The sequence below is a fragment of the Hyalella azteca genome, unplaced genomic scaffold, assembly GCF_000764305.2.
Source record: "Hyalella azteca isolate HAZT.00-mixed unplaced genomic scaffold, Hazt_2.0.2 contig17983, whole genome shotgun sequence".
In the NCBI taxonomy this organism is placed as follows: Eukaryota; Metazoa; Arthropoda; class Malacostraca; order Amphipoda; family Hyalellidae; genus Hyalella; species Hyalella azteca.
In genome coordinates, this window is record NW_025947742.1 from 172,000 (window position 1) to 189,779 (window position 17,780).

Below are 17,780 nucleotides of genomic sequence, written 5' to 3' on the forward strand. Positions count from 1 at the left end.
AATCTTTATGAGTCTAGAGGCGATTTATTAGACATGCCTTATTGAGGTGTGCAGAAAATAGAAAATTTTATGTAGTTATTCGAAGGAAAAATCAATACAAAAATCATCAATTCAGTTGTGATTGTGAAGTTTCAGCTTTACTATCGATCGCAGCTCGTTATTTGACTGTTAAAACAATAGAGCTGACAAAGATAAATTTTTCTCTTCTACCGCCTGACAAGAAACACTTCATCATCGTTCAACCATAAGAGTATTTCCTGACATTCAAAAGTTTCTTCCTCATTTTGTCGGAAAAGTGAATTACCCAAGAGTTTAGCTCTAATAAAAAATCTTTCCTTCGTTGAAATGGTCGTGTGAAGCAAAATTAAGTCGTCTTTATGCATTCAGGAATAAAAGGAGAAGGGCGGACACGACTGCGGTCCATTCACGACGACACTGAAGAAATGCTGTGCATGGTTCATTTGTAATACCAGAGGCAGGACCGGCCATTCAAGAGAGATGAGGAAAGCGATAGCAACTGGCTAGCAGAATTATCCTAAGATGGTACGCTTTACTTTTACCCCTTGCATCATTGTCTATGCACATGGAAGGCGAAAGATCGAGTTGCTCACGAAGGGCTTTAAAATTGCAACCTAAGCGGTGGCTGCTGTTACTAGATTGTAGGACAGATGCGGCTCATTAAAGCATTATTTTGTGTAACAGAAGCAGCTTATACGTGCATGATACGTTGCCTTCGCTGGTGTCTTCTTTGTTCAGGTCGCGCTCTCCGCTGGACACCAAAGAACGGACACGAGATCTCCCGAGTGCAATAGCTCGCCGAGAGAAAGTATGAGGGACTTTCTTCCTCTATGTAAAGCGGCTGAGGACGTTCGTTGTTCTCCTTAGCTGCTAAGATCCGGGCATCAAGATGACGCTAATAAGATCAGACGAACCATCAATCGCGATTCTAGGCGGGTGGGCGGTCGACAAAGGCCTTCTCGTGGCCTCCCTGCGGTCACATCACATGCAGGAAACTTCAACTTCGCACGTAACTGTCGGGATGACTCGCTCAGAGCGCGCTATCTGACAGAGCATTTGTTCAAACGGAAAAACGGGGTAGGAAAATCGGATCTGATTAGTGAAAATAGATGCAACGATACAAGATGTAATATCTCATTGAGAAAGATCAGTTAAATGAAATATTTATACGTTAAAAATTAAGTTTTAAGAACAGAAGAGATAAAATAGAATTTATTTACAAGTATTCTACTAAACTGATCAGAAATTGAGAGGCCTTCTTGTCATACATTTAACATTGAGCTGTGCAAGAACGAGTACATATTCAACTTTCATTCGTGAATATAGACATATACCGCAATAACATATATAGACCAAAAAAAGCTAACGAGTGTTAGGTTCGACGGTGATCGTTTAGATAATTTTTCTATATCTTTTTCTCGCTTGCAAATTTAAGCGAAATCAAATTGAAGAAGCTCACTTGTTCCAGCCTTTAGCTTTGTCATGAAACTGTACGTACAAGGAAGCTAGAGCATTCAGCACATGTTGCCCGTTGACCGCGTCAGTTTCGCGGAGCAGGCACAGAAGAAAGTGAGCTACGGGGCTTTTCATGATACCGGAAAATGAGGAAAACATAAGCGGGATGGTCACCCCCATTATCTGCTTATTATGCGTATTATACACACGATCAACCGAATTAAAGAGTTGGCAGCACCACAACCCAGCTTGTAAGAAAGGTTGGGGACATATGAGACGTCCAACTTGCCTTGTCATGATCGAAGAAGCTAGCAAAGTTAAAAGGAACCAAGAAATGTAAAATACATAAAATTATGTATTTATGCGGAAATCCACTAGAAGCGTGCAGTCCTCATGGCGCTAGGAGCAAATCGGTACAAAGGAAACCACCGAAGAATATGCAATCAAAACATTTTAAAATATTACGCGAATTTAAATTTTTTAAACCGCAGTCGAAGAGATGAAGAAGAATTTTAGTATTATAGTAAAATTTAATTTAGACAAATTAATGGAAATTTTGTTCCCAACACTTCTCAGAGTTCATTAAACATACCACTTCCCATCACATAATTTCCTCCACATAATGAACGAAACATAACTATTACTTCCATAGTCAGAAATTAAATTGTTATATATTTCTGTTCGTATAAAAGTCTTACCTCACACCAACCAACAATCCAGCGCATGCGGAACCCACCACAAGGCAGCCGAATACTTTTTATCAGGTCGGTCTTTTAATTAATAAATGAATCATGCAAAATTAATTACAAGAAGAGAGCGCACCGCAAACGCGACGGACTTGGAATGAAGGCTACTTTAACGCCTAGAATTAATCTGAAGGCCGAGACCAAGCAATCAATTCAGATGAGCTGGGTAAGTAATGAGCAATAATGCTGTGCCCAAGGCTACAACACTGGACTATTCAATGCGAGAAGAGCAGCCAGGCGCTGTAAAGCAACTCTAATGCGTGCACGAACATGCGTATAATGACGTTCTTAAGTCGTTCAGATTCACTGTGCAAGCTTATGATCTTGCTCACAGTCGCGTTAATGTTTAAAATGAATTTCTGCATTGACAATTACTAATGTGTTTCAATAACGAACCAATAATGACTAACTGAAAATGTACGAGGAATATCAGGGAACTATATATTGTGCGATAGTGATCACTTATATGGGACTAGTTCGTCAATGTGATCACTACACAATAATGGGACTAGTTCATGAAATAATTAAAATGCATAACTTGCACAAACATTAGCTATTTGTAGACCAAAAGGGAACATGTTTGGCGAGCTTAATTTCTATATTTATAGAAACTTCTAAAAAAATCGTAAAACATGAAAGTAGGATTTTAAAAAATTTGTTGAAAATCGAATAAGAATAAAAACTGACGTGTCACTCAACTACTTCTTGCCATAAAATACTCATTGAAAACTTGTATCATCCACCAGCGAGGCTGTGTTGCAGTGCACAATTAGTACTAAAGCACCATCCAAAGTATAAAAGAATTCGATGCCGAAGGTATTGCATATATGAACCATCACACTTTAAAATCGTGAATGTAATAATTACAAATCAATCTAGTCTCTGATGGACACCAAGACGGTTGAATATATCGTTCGACCCACGGGAGGGAATGCATTTTGTTACCAGTCCGAGTGAAGGCGAGGAGACGCCCTCAAGTTTCAACACTTTCTCCCACATTTACGCAGATTTTCTGAGCAGCGTGAATGTGTTTACTTAGAACTCAAGTGTTAGGGTGCAGTAATCTCACAGCTGGCCATGCCCAACTAAGGTTCATTGACCAGCAAGTAAAATAATAAAGCAAATATTGCGAGTTGTCATATGATATACAAAATATTTTATCAACAATCCAAATATTTTATCAACAAGGGCAAATGAAACAACGTGAAGCATCACGAATAATAACTAAGTATTACCTCAAGCATATTTAATAAAAGTAACTAAAAAAGTTATTCAAAAATGATCATTTATTTGCAAGATGGTACAAATAGGCTGTTTCCCTTTACTCCCATTTTATTTGATAGATTATACAACAACATTTTTTATTGATAAAAATAATTTGTGTAGTAAGATTTTTAGGAGAATAAACTTCAATTTTTTCAATATGTATTTTCTAATCAAATTTTGATTTCCGTGTATGTGTTTTATACTTGGGATATGAGGAAATTATCACAAGATTTCAATTTGTTTCAATTTGTAATTTTTTAAATTAAAATTTGAATCTCGTGTATTCTGTTTAATGCTTGGGATATGAAGAAATGAATACAAGATACTAGCCTGATGGGTGCTGCTTAATCAGGGCAGAGGATTATATTATATTCAACACACGGATTTTCGTTAGTTCATAACAAGCATTCAAGAACCCATGATATGCTTCATACCGCTCTTTAAAAAAAATTAATCGTCATATCGATACTATTTCCACATCGTTGTTTGATGCTCGTATAGCGCGGATGTCAAGTAAATAAAATTCAACAATAATGTAGTCTGCAGAACTCGAGTTCCCGGAAATATGTGAAGAGCAAAAAGGCATCTTCGTTTCAGTGACTGGCGGGTATGATGTGGGACATGAACGACCATCTAAATATTAAAAATTGTTCAGCATAAGAAGAGGAAAAAACAAACTTTATAAAAATAGAGCAAGTATTTCATTATAACATGCTACGCGAGTATAATATAAAATAACATACAATACTATAAATATATTCAATAAATATAATATGAATTTAATATAATATAAATATGATATAATAATTCTGTGAGTAACTATACAGCAGGTAACTAAGGATAGCACTCCTGTGAGACGATGTTAAATCAACAAACCCCGGCATTCGTCTACCACTAAATGAGTGACTCACTCGATTCAAGGCAGCGATCAGGATCTATGGGCTGAGCAAGAAACTGCATTTCAGGCACGATGAAGAGAAGCTTTGTAGCAGTTTTTACAAGAAAAGAAGAAGGCAAGGGCACTCCTACTTTTGCCGGAATTTCCTGCCGAGCAAACACTATACGTGTTTACGCAAGTTGGCTTCATTAGCTACGTGGTGATGGCAGTAGGCAGCCTTGCGCTGCCGGAGATGCGAATCAAACAAGAACTGCATGAATGACAAGATAACCTGTGACGCAAACTCAATTATTAATAATGGAGAAGATGATGTGCGTGTGCAAATTGACTGCTGATAGAAAAGTATCCAACGCAAAAGAAATGAAAACGTAGCTTTACAATGGCATAAAACATTTAATTATAGGATTGAACGATACAATCTAGTAACCAAGTCGGACATTATTAGATATTACTATCATTTTACGAACGAAGAAACTGAAACCTAATTGATCATCATATAAATTTCGAGTCATATATATGTAAAAATTTTATCAGAATTAACCACGTACTTCTCCAAACGCTCAGTCTTTGACTCCTCATGCAGCCTTTTAAAGGAAACGAACAAGACTCGCCCACGCAAGATTCAACATCCAAATCATTTCATGGTCAAACTCGGGAATAAAATTGGCCGCAACCTCTCAAAAATTGTTCCTTTAGCCGGCGCGTCTAGTCAATATTTATAAACTCGCTCATGGCTGCGAATCTCTGAAGAGTCTAAAGCGGAATACCAGGAAGCAAACAAACAACGAAGGTGTCGAGAATAGTCCATGAGAGGCGACTGCATTCAACTCTCCGCATATGGGCTTCTTAGATGCAGCTACTTTTGAGAAGTTTTGTCTGCTGGTTTGCTGACCACGCCATACAATGAAGGCTGAACGGCTTAACCCTGCCAGTTTCAAATGGGTTGCAACACGTAAAAAAAAATCTTTAGCGAATCGACTTTTCCATCACAGCAGGTAAAATACAAGATTATTTGTGGTTCCAGTACGATTTGTTATGTGTGGAGTAAATTATAAGATTCTGTTGTGTATGGCCGAGCTTTTGATTATTTTCAATCAGTGTTGAGAATGAGGGCTGCAAATGGCTGAGCCTCGCTTGCCTGCAGGCAGGCATACCTGTCTACGACCTTGAAAACTGACGCTTGTTTTCTTACTTGGGTTAGACTTAAAAAACGAGATGAAGGAGTTTGCTTATCTTGCGTACGCCTTTGCTGGACTGTAGTAATTGGTTGTAAAAGGTATGCTTTGTGATACTACTGGGCGACGTGGTCGGAAAGGGTATTGACGTTACATTTTCTCTAAAAAAGGCCGGGCACATTCCTCAGAAATTGCCATTGAAAATTCGACCGGGGATAAATGTTTACTTCGAGACTATGAAGAATATTGTTTAACTCCAGCCACTACACAGGAGCGTTATATCAAGCATGGAGCTGCGCCTCAATGACTGAGCAGTTCAGAGCTGCGCTGACTGAGCAGTTCAGAGCCGTGCTGACTGAGCAGTTCAGAGCCGCGCTGACTGAGCAGTTCAGAGCCGCGCTGACTGAGCAGTTCAGAGCTGCGCTGACTGAGCAGTTCAGAGCCGCGCTGACTGAGCAGTTCAGAGCCGCACTGGCTGAGCAGTTCAGAGCCGCGCTGACTGAGCAGTTCAGAGCCGCACTGACTGAGCAGTTCAGAGCCGCGCTGACTGAGCAGTTCAGAGCCGCGCTGACTGAGCAGTTTGGCTCCGCACTGACTGAGCAGTTTAACGCCGAACTGACTGGAAACTTCAACGCCGCACTGACTGAGTAGTCAACGTCGCACTCATCGGGAAGTTCAACTCCGCAAAGACTGACCATAAAAATAAACTGCAACTCACTGAAAGTGCAAAGGAGTCGCAGCAAACGAAGAGCTCGAGTGCCACAGGGTGGAGTGCACGAGTCAAGGGCTGCCTCTCAATATGGCCACGTCCCTCGCTCGACGCTTGCAACTGGCAGGCGAAATGCAAGATACTGAAAGTTCGTGCCTGTGCAAGCAGCGTCATCATACTGCCATTGAAAATAAATTTTGCTGTAAACGCTGCGCAACACACAAATTATGTAGGTAGGTATAGCCTCGTCATTCTAATATTAATTTTTAAAATAATTAATTAGCAGATAATGAGGGGGGCGTACTGCAAGTTTTTTATACTCGGTGGGTGAGCAAGTTGTTCTATTGTACGTCGACTTCATAATCCACCCGAGTTCATCAGCGCGTGGCAAAATGAGTAATTGAGGTTACTCTAAGTGAAAATGCTATTCATTGAAGTTGCAAGTAGTATTGAATAGTACAAATATTTAGACAGTTGGTCTAAATATTTCGTTTCAGCAGAATTTGACGATTAAACGATAAAAAATGCCCTGTTTTCAGTTGAAACAAAGGATACTAAAAAATCGAGTTCGACAACGTTGTGACTCCTAAGATAGGTGAAAACACACCTTCCATTCTTGAGCAACTACAAAGCGACAACTTATCGTAAACGCGGGAAACTTCAATGCAAATGCCAGTTGCACATGATCAGAATACTGCATCAAATATTCTAAATCCTCAGTCCCAGCACCAAGCTTTTGGCATTTAGCTAACGTAAGCCACGTCTGCCGTATCTAATGCCACACAAACACATTTTTCTGTAAATGCCCACTTTACATACCGGTACGTGGTTCTGTAATACCATAGCTTACTAAGCTTATAGTGTTGGTTATTATTGTTGAGCAGCAACGTACTCGTATATACATATTCTACTGCACTCATCATGACGCTAGTTCTGTTGGATTAGTCACGTCATTTTCTCAAAAGCATTCAATTCAATTTCTCCAAGTTGCAGTAATGGCTTGTAGCGGCCCCATCAGTGGCCTCTTTTAGGCTGATCTTCACGTCGCATCTTCAAGCCGCGCGAACAGTTAACAAAATGCTTGAACTTCCATCCTAAACCCGGCATGCAGTTGAAAGGCAATTGCCCTTATTGTAATGTAGTCCATTTTTCATGAGTGAAAACACATCAAAACACAAAACACATGAAAAGCCTTGGCACTCGGTAAAAATCAACGGAAACGCAGGTGGTCGAATAAAATGATCTGTGCAAGATAGCTCGTTTTCAAAGAAAACGTTTGCACTTTCCTAGTAATTTACAGCTGCGAAGCGAAGTAGAATAAGTTTGAGAACAACCTTGTTGTATGATATGAAGAATAAAAATCAACAACACCTCAGGAGTATCACAGTAACAATCTAAACAATCATCACACAGATGATTATTTGTTAGATGGGTTGGCTGTCAATATTGAAAACACACAGAAGTAAATACTCTAGAAAAACCCTCCTCGTCATGCAAACTTCCGTATTTAATTGACTAGATGTCTGAAAATGCACTTACGCTGGTGTCACTCGTAATAAACTTGCACTTGCGAGAACAGAGCAGGAACACAGTAATAATTCATCGGACAGCGAGCCACTCGAGATTGAGGCGGCAAGGGTCTTTGGCGCCGTCTATACCCAACATGGCGTCGGACGCTTGAGGCGAGAGTTTGTTCAATAAATATAGGCAGGAGCGAATAACTCTGGGCGGCAACAAGCATAGGCCACACAAACAGGCGAGGGCTTCTGAAGGAGGTGACGAGAAGTCATCTCAGTGCCAGGGTTGCTGGTTTACTGCCCACAGGGATTACCGAATAAACAAATCACAGGCGTCGGCTAGCGTGTGTGAAATCACGCACTCGTGCTTCATATAGTTTTGCTTGCTCGCTAGACACACGCCAACACAAACGGAGCTCGCTTTGCCCATGTAAATTTTCTGTGAAAATCCTGCTAGATTTATATTTTTTATACCTTCAAGTCTTTTAGGGGAAATGTACGCAGGCAAATCAGAAACAATGTTTTTGCCGCCAACCCATCACAATAAATGTGGCTCGAGGCTCCTGGCACATTCGTTAACACTGCACGTATTGCAACTGAAGAACTTGTACATAAGAGCACACAATCAATAAAGTCTCATAAAAATCGAACTAACGAGCTAATGACTCATCAGCACAAGACAGAAATAAACCATTCAATGAATAAAGAAATTTACTATTACATTTACAATTATTTACTACATTAGCCATCCCTTTCCGATGCCTGTTGAAATAAATGTGATTGGGTACGCATAAAATTTCCAGATAGAATTCCTTTGGCTAGAATACCACGGTCGTTGGCAGCACATTCCGAGAAAATGTGGTCAAAAAAACTTGATTTGGGTGCGCCGTTGGACAAGCAAGTGAGAGCGACAGCGTGAGCGTGGGCGACCACGAGCGGTCCAAGGCAGCGTTCCTGGCAACTCGACGCATGCCAACGTATGGCAACGCTGCACTAGAGCTCAAGAATTAAATTAACGCATAAAACAAACGATTATCATTCATGTATACGGCAACTCAAGTTACCATTCATGTATACGGCAGCTCAATTCACCAGTCATGTATACGGCAACTCAAGTTACCATTCATGTATACGGCAGCTCAAGTTACCATTCATGTATACGGCAACTCAATTCACCATTCATGTATACGGCAGCTCAAGTCACCATTCATGTATACGGCAACTCAAGTTACCATTCATGTATACGGCAGCTCAATTCACCATTCATGTATACGGCAGCTCAAGTTACTAGTCGCGAGATGGCTGCAGGGTAGGGCCGTAAGCTATTGGACAGGATTTTTTTTAACCAAATATTTTCACAGCAGAAAGCAAACAAAGCTACGGCCAACGCCATTATTTACACGGTTTTCCATGAACATTATGGATCTTTGCCGAAAATACTCCTTATATAGACATTATGATAAGTAAAGGTGAAATTGCATTTTTCAAACAATTTGAACCACAACCAAAGAATCGTAGAATATCCATGATATTCGAATAGCCAACTTATTGGCTCAAACCAAAAACACAACACGATTCTTTTACTGTCAGTTGGCGTATCACACCTCAATTGATATCTTCCACTATCAATATGAATAACATACTAATGTCTCAGCCAATTTAATTATTAATAAGGTTTACGTCCTCATCTGCTTCACACATGTCTAGCGTTAGGTTATCAGTCATTTACCGAACAAGTCACCGTATAGCCGCGTTGCAGTGATAGAGAGCGCGTCACGTTAGCAAATGGAGGCGATATAGCGGGCTGCGATGCATATGTCGCTATCTGCAGGACCTCATATTGAAGAGAGGAACACTCTCCCTTATCGACATCGAGAGTGGCGACGCCTAAGTGACAACCTGGTAACCAGATGACTTATTTTATCGACAACGCTTGTGAGTTATTTAGTATGGACTTGAAGCACTTTGCATTGGCAAACTCTCTACAACATAGTTGAAATTCGTGGAAGAGTGGAAAGTATAGACTACATATTAACTAGAATAATTGCAATTTATTATTTTTAAACGCTTCCAACGAGGGGACAAATAGATATCGAGACAAAAATTTTCTCGAATTTTTGAAGAAGCCTCTTAAAACTGATAACTACATATCAAATTTTCCCAAGTTGATTACTTCAACTGAAACGACGATCAGGCAACGTCTCGACTTGAATTCAACCAAGACAGAAGTGAATGGATAGTTTATCTTTAAGCAATGATACGGTGGTGGAAAGCTACACAATAATTCAGGATTTTGCATGTTGCAGAGTTCTATAATTTAGTCAAAACACAAAATGGAATCTGAACAAATTGCAAATGAGCATTATTCAAAATATGTGCATCACATTTCTAGTCATATGTCCTCTCAGATTTTTCCAGACGGAAGCCCGTGATTGCAGCTAACAAATAACTGATGAGCGTGATGTCTTGGAGGAGCTTGCAACACATTTCCAGAATGCATTCGGAAAACATGTCAGCTTATTTCTACGCAGCCACAAACGACTGGACTTCTTTCAAGGAAAGCAAGATAAAAGCTCGCGGTCAAGTCAAGCAGGTATGCAGTGACAATAAATATATTTGCGCGTCACGGACTCGCCTCAGCGTGCCCCGGTCTTTCATATTGAGTACGAAAAGAACTTTAAATGATAAGTGGTAACTTATTCAGAGTCAATTTTAAGCTTTGTTTGAATTTATATTGTTATTCTGGGGATTCTTTGCAAGCAAAATATCCTAAATTTATGGCGCAACTTCACGCGGTCTCTTTCCGGGTGCTAGCTGCAAAAATAAACCGTCTGTTCAAGTTTATTTCGTCGAATTGAAGTCGATAAATAATCTGAACACCGTTTCAATTGAATTAATTCAATTTTAGAAGTTTTAAATGACTAAAATTCGTGAGGGACTTCTTTTAAAATCCAGATACCAAGCGACACGAGACGATCGCCTGCCTGCATGCGGACATATCACCACACAAACAGAAACCAGATTTTAAAAGTTATGCATTGATGGCTGTGCAACTCTAACTTGAAATTGCGAAGTGGAACTATAGTTGTGTCAAGCACTTATCAGTTAGCACGCAATAAAAAAACTCGAACTGACTTGAAAATCATTTACGAAATTTCGAATATATTACGAGTCTTAACTGAACTTCACGAATTCTTCTGAGATTTATCACCAACCTTCAACCTCGATGAAATTAACTCCTGAGTTACTATATATATATATACCACCCCTGTACTTATTGCAACTTTATTTAATCAACATGCAAGAGTAAATTTAAAGTGAATACAACCATCAGATTTTCCGCCTGAGTCATTTCATATCACAAAATGAAGCACATTATCTTGCGCACAATTTCGCCTAAATAGACTTTCCCTTCGGAGGAAAAACATTCCACAGCGGCAGGCTAAGCGATGGGCTTCGACTACGCCGCTAATATCAAGGCGTGGAAGCGAATAAATTAGTTAGCGTCAGTAGCTCCGACATCTTTAGGCCGTGTTTACAATTAGCCACACACACTTAAGACCTACATCTCCTGTGGATAAATTTAAGCGAACATTGCTAAGCAAGAGTGACCTACATTACCAGCTATCAGATCAAATTTACACAAGGCTATGATGCAGTGGAAACTGATAGCAAGGCTCGAGCAAGAATCAAACTTCCAAAGTTCTCAATTGTGATCTTTTCCTTCAGATGACGGTTTTTTCGAAGTATACATACATCGATAGTACAGTCATCATTCGAGGTAAAAAGTCAATTCATTGAAGGATATGACTTAGTATCTCAAGTGCCGTTCATAAAACCAAAAATTACATAGGGTGTCATGTCAAATCCAACGATGGATTTAGAGGATTTCCGATTTTTCGATGGATTTCGAAGTTAACCAATCACTAGAGAAATCACGAATAAATGAAAAAAAATAACTCAGCACTCACTGCAGTGAGTGACAGCATTTTCTCGTCGACGAAAACGTGAAGTCACGGACGGAGGGACATGACGAGCACAATAGTAAATTTTTTCCATAAATGAGAAAATGCGCCAAAAAGGAAGTACCTTAAGAATTAAATCTCCAGGAACAACATCAGAAAAAATCTTAAACACTTCCATAAACATCTCATAACCCGCGACTGATTATTTCCATGTGAAGATGATGCAACTCCAAACCATTAACTGATTATTTTCATGTAAATATAAGAGGCATCTCATAACCAGTGACTAGTTATTTTCATGTAAAGATGAAACAATGACAATTAATAAAAATCGACTTTATTCGCCCTTCGTTTCGAATCGCGCAACCGAACTAATCTGCTTCGCGAATTTCGATCGTACTTCTAGTTGAGCAATTTCGTTGAGGTCGGAAGAGCTTCGTACTCCCACCACATTTATTGTACACCGGAGGTCGACTGCACTGCGATTGAAATTAATTCACTTGCAAATATCGCAATCCAGGGAATTCAATTTCAAGAAACCAGCATGAGGGCTAAGAACAGCACTTCAAATAAACAGCTTCCTCCATTCCATCCGTTCAATCATGAATCACACTGCCTATATTGAAGGGTGAGAATGCATGTAAACCGTACGTTAAGGAACAATGATATCCTCTTGATCCAAACGAACGCCAGCTACCTGCTCATATTCCCATAAAATAGACTATGATCGAACAAGACGGATCAATTTATATATCACAAGAGTAATAAATATCCTGCAATTCGAACACAGATTGTTGAGGATTCCACTATATAACTACTTAAAACATTGGATTCGACGAGTTTCAATAAAACGTAGTATCAAAATTTTCGTGTCGGATGGAAACTCAGCATTTAAATGAATGAATGCGTGAAAATTTCAGAAAGCTCGATTATTAAAAGCGATTTAATGTTGATAAAATGATAAAAGCGTTGAATTACGAATTGTGGTAATCTTTGGTTATAGCAAGAGCGATAACAACCTTGCAATTGTCCATCACTGGATGCGTTATTTTTTCAAGAGGCTTGTATTATTTGCTGTTACATCTTCATCAGCACGACAAGACAGGCAATTTTCATCGATCAATTCAACAGACAATTTCAAGCAGCTAATTACTGAGATATAATCTGGAGTTATCGCTGGATAAATTGGGTGAGAGGCATGGGATTCTACTGTAATGAACGGGGTTAAATTGAGCTTTTACATGAAAGCGAACACATCCAGCAGGTTTAATGTCAGAATTGAATAACTCGTATACTATCCAAAATTTATAACTCGCAAATATACATTAACCTTTGGGGTTAGTTTTTCTAGCATTGCAATCGATGGTTAAACTCAAACTTAGTTCCAGCTTCACATTTTGCAACCATGAACGTGTTTATAAAATGACCCAATTTACTAAAGATTCATGAGGGGTTCTCCGTATCTTAACACAAAGACTTGCCCAATTATCACAAGAAGCACAACACTTTAGGCAGCATTACAGCTCATTTAGAGGCACAAGCACGCTCACACTTGAACTCTTCACCCATGAGAGGTCAAGCGGATGCAGCGAAGGCTACAAGCTAACTCGTTAGCATATGTGCACTGCGACGCAATGAAGGAGAGGCGGCGTGAAGGCAACCATTCTTTACCCTCGTGTGATGGTCGTGTAATGAGGGATAGTGAGGGAGACCAAGAGAGTGAGAGCGATGAACCTTCATATGGTTATCGCTTGCATTAACGATATTGATTTATTGAAGGCCATGAAGGCAGCGTTGTTCCTCAAGAGAAGGGCTTTCAAAAAGTCGAAAGCCGTTCCTGATGAGGGAGTGAAACGGGCACTGAAGCGTGGACAATTAATCCAGACGAAAACGATTATTACAAAACGGTGCCAGGAAACTTCATTTAACTGAAGCAAGCTCAGGACATTAAATTAATGTAGCATTTACGAAACTTAATTGAAAATTACCGCACCATTGCCCGCTCGATTTAGGAATTCATTGATCACCAAAATTATGCGAGTACTTTAATTCGATTTTCAGCGACACGAATACAGTAATGTCGTATTCTATCAAGTTATTTAAACAACATGTATTACATGATAACCAATGCAGATATTTAAAATCGATTTGCGGATTAACACCTGCATCACAAGCATGCATGTTTTCACGAAATCATATGCAACGGCGCTAATCATTCGTCTCGGAAATATCCTATATCCATCGGCTTTTCTACAAAATATGAACAAAATAAACTCCTTTCAATTTTTTTATTTCAAAGAATAACAGTAGAATGTCAGTGCCACTTCAATTCCATGGCACGTAATAAATAACACTAACAACATTGAGCGATGACCATATAATTAGGGCTCAATCTCACCATCGCATCCAGCTCGCACGTAAAGATTGCAATATCGGACATAGTGCCACCAATTTTTATCTTCGCTCAGTGACGATGACATGAGTTGGTGAAGTAAGGCGCATACAAGGCATTCCTGTCTGATTGTACCAGAGCTAAAAAAGCATTCAATGACCAGCGCAGTAGCGACGTATACTAAGAGCGTAAGTTCGATGTCAGAGAGGCGGTTTCGTCCGTTTTCAAAAATTAGTTTTCCAGAAATTTTGACTTATCGATGCAACTACGACGCTGCTATAAAAGCATTGATAATCTACAAGCATATTCACCACATTTCTGTGCGGCCAACATTATCGCATCCGCTGCACTGGAAGTGACTTAATTAATAAGGAGACAAAATAGCATAAAACAGGACTTATACAACCGCATATAGAAGTAAAATGGAAATGCATAGTAGAATTTGCCTGATCTTCCAATGACTCATGTCGATACTATTGTATAAAGTGCCCGATTTTCTGACAGACAAATTCCAAAACTCTGTTCTACGAGTTTGCAAATTACACTGTTTATGCATGAAATTAGTCGCAGAAAATCATTTACGTCATATCATTTAAAAAAAATATAAACACAAAAACAAATACATTTTCTTTCAATGACAGAAACTAATGATAATGTGCCACATTTTCAACTGCTTCACAAAGTACAATCCGAGAAATTTAAATGAAATAAAAAAGGAAACAAATTAAAGCGTGCGACTGTGAATGAAAATAATATTAAAATTAAACTCGTCCTGTTCTAATCTTTCGGAAACTAAGGCGACATTTAAAAATTACATAGAAACGACGCACGATGAGTGTCTAAATTTAACGCAGTGAAATGCGTAAGCCATCTAAGAAGCACGAACCTTATTTATAGTTGGTCAACAGTCGCTTCAAGAGCCTTGAGAAGTGTTTACATTAGTCGACAAAAATGATACAGGAAAACACTCGCAGCGGCCTAAATAAACGAAATGAAGGATGGCTTCATAAGAACCTTCCACTATAAAATGTAGAAATTAAATATTTCTTTCAAATCTTTAACACTTCAGGATATACATCAAACTTGTGCAAACCTCACATCGTGTCATGATAGAAAAGTTACCACTATACCTGATGACTATGAAACTTGTAGAGCAAACAAGCCAGCAGATAGGCTCTCTCCATAGGTGATATAATTACGATTTTTCTCCAGCTCCATAAATCTTGGGTGAATTATAAAATTTCTGTTATACTTTTAATTCATATATTAAAGTGGTGAAAAATTATTGTAACTTTTAAATTAATTTAATAAGAATTTAAAAGAAAATAAAACCCCGATAAAATCCACATCTCCATTTAAAAGGTTTGAAGATCGGCTCTATTGTCATTTGGAGTAAAATTAGCGAAAATAAATTCTATCAGAAGTGAATAAAAAGCAAATAATATAAGCAAATTTTCAAAGGGTTTCATCAGTATTCAAGGTAGTAACATATTTCGATAGTTTAAATCTCTAATAAAAAATAAAACTACAGATCAAGCTGTAAGAGCTCTTGTGTCCGAAGCCATCTCAATTTAAATATCACTAATGTCTTTAAAGTTCTTGGTTAGGTGTAGGCTTTTTACAAATCGATAAATTAAAGAACCTCAAGTGCATCAATAATAATTAAAATTCAAGTGTACTGTGAGAAGTTAAAAAGTCGTGAACTGTTAACTCTGCGGAAAGATGCATAATCTTTGACAGCACAGGGCGTTGTAAATATAAGGGCCCGACAGGAGATGATTAAAGACACGCAGTGTTGGAGCAGAGCAAACATTGACGACGTTACAGTTGACGGACTTGCTGAGGACTTGACGGTCATCGTCCAAATTTGTAACAAATACAAATAAAAAACCAGCCGTTTTTTCTCTTCCCGCAGCGCGGAATTGAGAAGATAATGGCGAAAGAATAATACATGGCAACGTTGAATATATTAAATCTCTAGTGCAGTTAGCTGAATACCATCAATCCCATTCAGAAATATTCAAATGAAAATGTCTATTTTAACCGTAGTAGGAAAATGAACACGAGTATTTTCCAACCTCAATTTTCGAGTCACTAGTAATTATACTTGAAATTTCTTTATCGATTTGAATTTGTTCGTTGACATTTTAGCTTAAAATTTAGGCACGGGAAAACGCGGAAGGCGTATACTTTGAAAGATTTTTGTGCGGTGTGAAGCCTTATCGGAGTTACGCTGTGTGCTGTTACGACTTAATTTATAAAAAGTAGGTAAAGCTATGTAAATAGGAGGAAATTATTTATATGTGATATTATTCCATTTGTATATTTATTTATAGTTTACAACGAGTTGAACTTTAAATTACTGCTAATCTTATTCTCTTAAAGCCTCAATCAAGCCTAAGTCTCCTGCATCGATTGTAGAGCATTAAATATAGAGTTGGGTGTTTGGGAACTGGTGAATATCACTTCTAGCCAGCGCGTGAATTGTTTATGCTGTCTGGAGAATGTGTGCAATAAAATTATTATATAACTGATGACTCTCAGAGACCAGGATCCTGTGCTCTCATGTAGGATATGTTACAGTGTCCCTGAGAGCCCAACAAAATCTCTGACCACTCATTCATATGCGATAAGGCAATATAAGCGTTGACTAAAAAATTTTTTATGACTGTTAGAAGTTCAACAAAACCTATTAGTTCACTCACGAATGAATCGATACTAATATACTAGATCATGATGTTTCATATTTTAAAGAAAAAACGTGCATAAGTATCAATACAAACGTAAGAAAAAGCAGGAAATCATATCAGGAGACGAAACTAACACACGAAAAACGTCAAATAATATAGCCAACAAACAACTGATTATTACCTCCACAGGACGGGTCCCACAAGTGGTAGAGAATACAACCGTTTACGCTTCTTGTTCAACGGAGCCAACGATGCCGTTGACTTCCTACGACGAATATTACTCAACATTTCCGATGCACGGGTGGGTAGCATGACTTGTTAACACTCGACTTAATTCGATGTCTTTGATATCAAACAAAAGCTGATGAGACCCAGAATGACACACAAGAGCTTGTCCGTAGCAATTAAAAAATTGAATTTCTTTAGTAAATCTTCGTCACAAATTGATCACATCATGCTGAGAGCAATTGATAATAGACGTTATTTGTTCAATTCAAATAATTTAAGGGGGAGCATGATCAACACGAAGGCCATGCGTAGCCTACCAACCTACCAATCACCTTATTGTAATATTTTTCCAATCGGAGACCAAAAATTTAACCGACTCAATCGAAGACATTATGGCCTTTTTGAGTGTTAAAGAAACGTGACGTTTGATCTACATTAAGTAAGAGAAAATATAAAATAGGGAATAATGTAAATTTTCAACTCACACGTTCACTTTAAACAGATATAATAGATGCCAATACGTCTTCAATCATTGCGGCTTTCACACTGCAGTGCACCGCCAGCGTTCAGCTGAATACGGACGATAAGAGACAGCTTTTGTTTATTATCTTATCACTGTTATCATGCAAGGTGATGATAATACAAGGATAATGAAAAATATTAAATAATACCTCGAAGAGAGATGGAATAGAGGAATAGCGAATATACATGATACAATTCT

General features: G+C 38.6%; 1 protein-coding gene across 4 annotated transcripts in view; it reads right to left on the minus strand.

The window, feature by feature from the left end:
• LOC108666958 (protein Shroom2) overlaps positions 1-17,780 on the minus strand; it is a 240,489-nt gene that overhangs the window by 166,040 nt on the left and 56,669 nt on the right. The gene's annotated exons all lie outside the window — the stretch shown is intronic.